This window comes from Limulus polyphemus, unplaced genomic scaffold (genome assembly GCF_000517525.1).
Source record: "Limulus polyphemus unplaced genomic scaffold, Limulus_polyphemus-2.1.2 Scaffold1230, whole genome shotgun sequence".
NCBI classification, from domain to species: Eukaryota; Metazoa; Arthropoda; class Merostomata; order Xiphosura; family Limulidae; genus Limulus; species Limulus polyphemus.
The window spans coordinates 309,092-317,633 of record NW_013666840.1 but is presented as its reverse complement, the minus strand read 5'-3'; the positions used below and the strand labels follow the sequence as shown (position 1 = coordinate 317,633).

The window sequence follows — 8,542 nt, the reverse complement described above, 5'->3', positions numbered from 1 at the left end:
CCCTTAAAGCTAATTATATAGTTTAGATGTAGTTTATGGATATTTTCATTGCTAGAACTTTGTACTAACATATAAGAACAATATACCATAAACATGAGGATTAATATTTCTATAAATAAAAAGAATTAGAAAATACAATATGTACAAAACTACAGTGTATAAAGTTTAATAATAATAATAACAACGAATAACACTTACTATCTCTCGTGACACAATTTATTGTAGATATTGATATTAACATTATTTACATACTCTTTTACAACATTAAAATCTGCAAGTTACCGATATAGGAAACTGGTGTCAGTATCACAACTTTTAGAAGCCTTAAATGACGTAGTTAAGTAGAATGCGAGGTAGCGTTTAAACTTAAAATTTTATAGTTAACTAAAAAATAGAAAGAATAATAAACGAACAGAAAACAAAGCCATAACGAAAAAAAAAAGGATTTGTTACCTCACATTCCTTTCCCCTTTCGAAAAAAGGAAGTGATTACATTAATCATTGTTCATAAAGTCCCAATTTTCGTATTCTTACTTTTAAGAACATCATTATACTGACACCACGAATCCTGCCCAGTTTAAGTACATATACCTTACAAAGAAAAATCGTCGTGTTCTTCTGTCTTTAGGTTCTTTATCTTCCGGCTCTGGTTAGAGGAAATGGAGTTCAAAGACCAGCTAAGCTGCAATAATTAACTAGTTAGACGAAGAGATTTAAAATCATGTGATCATTTACATACTCTTTACCAACATTAACATCTACAAGTCACCGTTATGGAAAAGTGGCGTCAGTCTAGTACTTAAAATTGATGTGAATAACTAGATTGTGAGTTAGCGTTTAAATTTAAAACTAAATAATCACAGCTTAATGATGATCACATGATTTTAAATCTCTTGGTCTAACTAGTTAATTATTGCAGCTTAGCTGGTCTTTGAACTCCATTTCCTCTAACCAGAGCCGGAAGATAAAGAACTTAAAGACAGAAGAACACGACGATTTTTCTTTGTAAGGTACATGTACTTAAACTGGGCAGGATTCGTGGTGTCAGTATAATGATGTTCTTAAAAGTAAGAATACGAAAATTGGGACTTTATGAACAGTGATTAATGTAATAACTTTTTTCGAAAGGGGGGAGGAATATGAGGTATCAAATCCTATTTTTATTTCGTTATATTTTTGTTTTCTGTTCGTTTATTATTCTATCTATTGTTTAGTTAACCTATAAAATTTTAGTTTTACGTTTAAACGCTACCTCGCATTCTACTTAACTACGTCATTTAAAGCTTTTAAAAGTTGAGACTGACACCAGTTTCCTGTATCGGTAACTTGTAGATTTTAATGTTGCAAAAGAGTATGTAAATAATGTTAATATCAATATTTACAAAAAATTGTGTCACGAGAGATAGTAAGTGTTATTGGTTATTATTAAACTTTATACACTGTAGTTTTGTACATATTGTATTTTCTAATTCCTTTTATTTATAAAAATATTAATCCTGATGTTTATGGTATATTGTTCTCAGATGTTAGTACAAAGTTCTGGCAATGGAAATATCCATAAACTACATCTAAACTATATAATTAGCTTTATTGTTAGTTGTTTCCAAGACGTCCTTTTTTGACCCCCACAATCTTTCCATTTTAGAAAAGTAAAATTGTTCTATCATTAAATTGTTTCTTTTAATATACAAAAAAATGGAGTAACATAAATAAGTTTAGACAGTCCATTGTATCCTAGAATATATTTTATAATAAGACAATTTAACACAGAATATAACGAATATATTCTTAATAACAGCATTAATAAATTAAATACTTTTAATTGTGTCCGAAAGATACTAACGGTTGTAAACTTCTAGCTGTAGCTTTCGATGCATTTAAACTTTGGATATTGTCTGTTTAATATCTGTAAATAGTTCTGTTCGTTCTTCTACGGTTGTAGGTGATAAGACAAAGAATATGATAATATTAAATCATTACTTTTAAATTCCCAATTTTAGTATTCTTACTTTTAAGGCCATCGTTATACTGACATTATGAATCCCCCTCAGTTAAGTACAGATACTAGGACATTGTTTATGTTCTTAACTCTCCAGATTGATCTTATCTAGTTTCCTACTCTGGTTCACCTTACATGGAGTGCTTGAGTTTGAAAACCATCTAGGTTGAGCAGATGACTCGTTAATTCGAAGGATGAAATGTGGACACGTCGAAATAAGTTCTAATTGTAAAGGGGGGAGGGAGGGAAAGACACTCCAAGTTTTCTGTCGCCACAATTTTCTGCAACGATATAGAACGATGAGCATTCTCTGGTATAGAAATATTTCTCTCGATAAAGCGGACGGAGTGTGAGATAGCATATTCTATTTTTATTCTGTTATGGATTTCTTTTACCGTTCGTTTATTATTCATTCTATCGTTTAGTTAACCTCTGGATTTTTATTTACACTTCAACGCTAACTCACCTTCTAGCTAATCTCATCAATTTTTAATTATATGAATTATGAGACTGACATCAGTTTCCCATATCAGTGACGTACAGATATTAATATTGGTAAAGAGCATGTACATGATTTGTTATTTAATTATTGCAGATTTAACTGGTCTTATAACTAACTTCGTTAAGCTAAACTAGAACCGAAAGATAAAGTCGAATATATAAGAAAATGGTTTCTCCTTGTACTATGTCTTTACTTAAACTGTGAAGGATGTCAGTATAACGTTAAAAGTAAGGACTTAAAATTTTAAACTGATTAATGAAATTCTTTTTTTTTCTAAAGGGGAAGGAGTGTGAAGTAAAAAGTTTCATTTTATTTCGTTTTGGATTTGATTATTTATTATTCATTCTATCATCATTTAGTTAATGTGGGAATTTTTAGTTTGCATTTTAGTTATTGACATCAATTTTAAATTTGAATTATGTTTTTATAGTGGTGACTTCGATATTTTCCAAGATATTAAAGATCATTATGCAAAAAAGCTAAATTTATTAAAAGTAATAGGCTTTATGTTTCTTAAAATACCTACATTTGTCAAAGTATTTATGAATTTTCGAAAATATTCTTCCACTAGTTTTATTGTTGGAATGAAATACAGCAAGACTTGCATTGCCTACTAAGAAAGTTAGTAGCCGGTAGTCATCGGGTTAAACAAGACAGCCGATTGTGTTTTTATGAGTTAGTACACATTTAACGTATTGTAGTATAGTTTTTGCTTCTATAACTCATTTACAATTAGCGTCCTGGAAGGAACGTTTATTTAAATCAACAAACATCATGCAGTGGTTTAACGTACAAGCTTACAGTTTTGTTTGTTTGGTTTTATGGATAAAATATACCATTCGCTATCCATATAGCTTCGACGTTTATTGTTCTTGACAAAAATATTTCATTTCACACATGTTACTCTATCGTTTTCATATACACGTTTTACAAAGACTGATAGTGTTTCTATGAGTGGACTGTGTTATTATTCACGTTTCATACAAAACTTCAAGACATACTAATATACCATTTACGAAAACATCTCAGTTTATAAAATACTGACTTATAGGACAATGTAATAATATCTGTGGTATATACTTGTTCTAGCATGGCATTAGTCAAATGGTATAAATCACTGTAAATGAAACATAAGGGGCGTTCTTGAAAGTGATCAAATTTCTTAGTATTAGAAAGTATACACTTGAAATTAGCAATTAAGTTCACTCTCCCTGTCATGCTGAACATTTGATCATGACCCTCACATTACCTCCCCATACATCTTAAAACTGGCATGTTTCAGTATGTTATTTTCAATACATGTAAGTAAAGACTTGTAAAGTATAACATATAGTGAAACATTTATTAACAGAACTTCAAGATACACTAATATACTACAAACATCTTAGGTTATGAAATAGATTAGCTTTCATACAACTCTTGTAAATTATGTTCGTATTACTATCTCAGTTACTGTTTATATTTTACTACATTTGTGTAACATTATGTGTAAAGAACACTAAATTTATCACGAAACATTTTAACATAGATTGTGAAACAATGTTACAGTAATACACTTACACAAAGCACATCAAATATCAGTTACAATTAGTGTTTAATCTCAAATTTTGAACAGATTTTGAACAAGTACACTCGAAGTCTGACGAAAGAATGAAAGGTTAGGTAATCGTGTCTGATTTAACCTTTTATGATAAACCTGAAAAACAAGACAAATAAACATTTAATAAAGTTACTAAAACATCAACGAGACACAGTCTTATATTTATCTAGAGATACTTGAAAATCCATATATATCAACGCGTTAACACACAGTTGGTTTCGCTAAGGAAGAAATACAAATCTTAAAATATCAGAAAATAAATTATTGCTGATATTTATTGTAAGTATAAGAAACGAGAAATCTTTCATTAATAGTGGTAATATATACAAGCATAGCTTTCTCTTTTTCAGGATATTATGGTCCTATTTATATAAAATAATTTTCTTCAGAAGAAGAATATCCCTCGTCTTCACCATCTTCAGAACGAATCCTCATTTGAAATGCATAATGTCTATTCTGTATAATTCCAAGGGCCCAGTGTAGTAATATTTGAGGAATATCTAAATGTTCAATCAAATGAATGTGAGAATAAAACACAACTCCATAAACAAAACGAAAAAGACACTTGCTAAAATTTTTTGTATGGAGATGATAATCACATGATTGTACATTTTGAAAATATTCACCACAAAGTAAACATTCATAACCCATGACTGTAAGTATGTTTGTAAGTTAATTTTACATACATAAACACGTACACATATATACAGTCTTGTCCAAAATGCATACTTTGTATCAAATAATATCATTATTATTAAGATGGAATATATATATATACACTTATCTCTATCAAACTAAGAAATGCATGTTATATTAAACATATACATATGTAATTTGCACAATGAGACAGGATCTATGGATATCATGAACGATTTATTAGAATAGCAAACAATTTTGTCACACACCAGTATAAAAATATGTAATACAGCATTTCAACCATCAAAAAAAAAAAAACTTAACCACAACATATATAATTACAATACATAACATCATATTATCATTAAGTATGGTAGTACTCAATAGTAAGGATCATGATGAAACAAAATGGCGGCCATAAAAATTGCCCTTTTAAGAACATCCTTGAAAAAGCCTGAATATTAACAACGACTATTTCACAGTATTGGCTGAGCCTAACTAAAGCTTATTGTACTTATAAAACTGCCTAAATCGCTATAAACTAGAGTGAATTAAGGTGGTGTAAAACTTCTTTCGAATTTGACGTGTTAACCTGATCAAAAAACAGTTATCTCTGGCAGTAGTTTTTTGGCATCTATTAGTAGATTTTTCTGGAACAACTTTTCCTGTAGTCCAATGATGTTTCAGTATTCTGGATGCAGTACACTAAGCTACCCTACTGTTCTGATAATGTCCATTTGCTTCTTACCATATATAAACAGTCGGACAGTTTGATGCTCTATAATTTCTGGCATGTGACTAGGCATGGCTCTACACCAAGTATAGAGACATTGTCTGAACAAAGTGTTGGTCTGTTTAATTTCTGGCATGAGACGAGGCATGGCTTTACACCAAGTATAGAGAAATTGTCTGAACAAAGTGTTGGTCTGTTTAATTTCTGGCATGAGACGAGGCATGGCTTTACACCAAGTATAGAGAAATTGTCTGAACAAAGTGTTGGTCTGTTTAATTTCTGGCATGAGACGAGGCATGGCTTTACACCAAGTATAGAGAAATTGTCTGAACAAAGTGTTGGTCTGTTTAATTTCTGGCATGAGACGAGGCATGGCTCTACACCAAGTATAGAGAAATTGTCTGAACATGACGAGGCATGGCTCTACACCAAGTATAGAGAAATTGTCTGAACAAAGTGTTGGTCTGTTTAATTTCTGGCATGAGACGAGGCATGGCTTTACACCAAGTATAGAGAAATTGTCTGAACAAAGTGTTGGTCTGTTTCGAAAAGGTTCACACCAAAAGCACACCCTGTTATACAACACATGTGTGATATGATGAAGAAATGCTCTAAACAACTTGTACATATTTATCCACTCATGCTACTATCTCTGTTACTACTTGGGCATTGACTGAATGGCTACTCTATGCATGTTGACAATAACATCAATATAGAGCAGTATACAAACATTTTGGACAAGACTGTATATATATATATATAATCTAGAACAAAGGAACTCTCCAAGAAGTGGCACGAAAGAGTAAAATTCTCTTAGCAGTGCTTTGACCTTTGTTCATTAGTCACGTGCGTGTCAACGACCACTACTTGAGCAAAAATCTATCATGTAATGAAAACAAGAACTTATATATAACAACACAGGCCACTGATTGTGGCTTTTTTATGATATAAAGGATGAAGAATGGCCATATTGCGCCAGAAATGAGACACACTTACAACAGTACATTGAAAACTATACAAAAACACTTCCCAGAAGCCGAGTTGACCTTCATGACGTCACTCAGCTCCCTTTACATATCACTCATTCAACTACACCACCATTCACAGTTTGCCTCTGAAGTAGAAAAGTACACCTGTGAAAACCGCTCAGGTATAGAGTTTGTATCATTTTATATTGAGACTTTTTGAACCTACATGTTTTCCTGACATCATGAATTAATCTTACAAAAACATTTAATTCTCGCGTGAATGCTGTAATTATAAGACAAGCATATATAAATAATCTTGCAATGGCTATAGAAAACGTTAGTCTGTTTCTTGCAATTTTAATTCTTGTGTGCTTTTCAGTATTGGTCAGTGAGTTCATTCCTTAAGCTTACCTTCTCTTCATAAAGGTCAAACCACGCTGAATTGTGATATGTGTCGTAGTACCACATCACTTGTTGAAACAATCGAGTATCTTAATATACATTTAGTTACATAGAAAATGTACTTTAGAGTTATACATGTAAATGACATATAGTAAACAGACTTGTTATTTATTTTCAGTTGTGTGGTACGTCAAAAAGTCATAGTTACTATATGTCTCATCAGTTTAATTGTCTCAAATTGTTTATTATATTAGAAAAGCTGAAAAATTTGCTTAAGTGAATGGCATTTTGACCTACAGTAAGTATTAGGTTGTAGAAAGGTACAGGCGTCACTATGACTAGATTAAACAAATATGGACTTCTAGATTTAATAATTTGTGAGTATATTTAAACATGCGAAGTTACAACAAGACTATATTACTACGCATAGAGTGATAGCATAAGAATATTTTTAATCCGTAAAGTCAAACGGTTCTACATTGTAATTATCGAAATAAGTGTTCTACATATATATAACACGACCAGTTAATAAATTAATATAACTGCAAAATGTACGATATGCAAATTAGATGAAATATTAATTCTAAGGTTTCTATTATTATTTAAATGAAAACTGTGAAGTTGATGACATAATCACACGTTGAGACATGTTGATATCTGTTGACCTACAACAACCTGTGATATTTTGCTCGCGCACCATCTGCATGTTTATCATAGATGACCTCATTATCCTACACTTTGATCCCTATTTCTGCCCTCTGGTGACACAACTTTGAAATATGGCATCACGAAGTGTCCACCCCTAGCATAACTCTTCTAGTACCACGTCCTCTAGACGTCCACTTTGTGGAAACTATGGTGATACGTGATCTCCTGATCTCAAGTGCTCCCCCTATCGACTGAGGCAGCCAATCAGTGTGAGCGGCATTCTTTTGATGTATTAACGGCTGGTTAACTGTTAACTTTTGTGTGAACCAGGATGGCTCCTTAACAGCTGGACAGAACATGGATGATATCCAAATAATTTATGTCAGACTTTATAGTGGCGCCATTGGTAGCGACTTTACCCTTACAGATTACAATGTCGTCCACATCATCAGGGGGAAACTACTGTCCATGTGAAATAGCCCACTCAATGTCCAAACATGTAATCAATTAAGCATATATTGATGTTCCTCTAGCATGCTGTTTTGACCCACCCTCTTCAGCCTGTGACACTCCACAAAGTGGAAAATGTACTGTCACAAATCGTTATCATGTATAATCAATGTCAAGCAGTGTGAAATGAGAGTTGGTTTGTTATTTGTTGTTTGCCTAGGATGTTCCATTTGAAGTTTATACTCTTCATAGTAAGTTATGTAAAGACAGATGAGACAAGATAAAAGTTTGTTTGTGCTTCAGAACATGTAAGATAAATAAAATATACAACCGTCAGTTGTTTCTTAGCCATCTTTTGTTATATCTGTAGCACATTTTGAATAGTACATATACAGCATTTTTGGAGTATGCCATTTTCTTGTCTTATAAACGTTTGTTTATATATAATTGATGTTTGCAACCGTCGGTACTTGTTGAAATTCCATAATTACAGAAATGCTTTTACTGGCGAAACCATGTATTTGTGAAACGTAAATTTGCCTTATAATGGCTGGAGACGGCTTGAATGGGTAATGAAGAAAAACTTTAATATAACAGCAAATGT

At 31.9% G+C, this 8,542-nt stretch overlaps 1 long non-coding RNA gene across 2 annotated transcripts in view; it reads right to left on the bottom strand.

The window, feature by feature from the left end:
- Positions 1–531: 531 nt before the first annotated feature.
- Positions 532–8,542, bottom strand: part of LOC111086591 — an 11,461-nt gene continuing 3,450 nt past the window's right edge. Inside the window, exons 2-3 of one of the 2 annotated variants that reach the window (XR_002611339.1) lie at positions 2,130–2,280; positions 532–682 (exon numbers count right to left, since the gene is read on the bottom strand). This is a non-coding gene — a long non-coding RNA (uncharacterized LOC111086591). The remainder of the gene's footprint in view (positions 683–2,129; positions 2,281–8,542) is intronic. The other variant, XR_002611338.1, reaches the window with a different exon arrangement.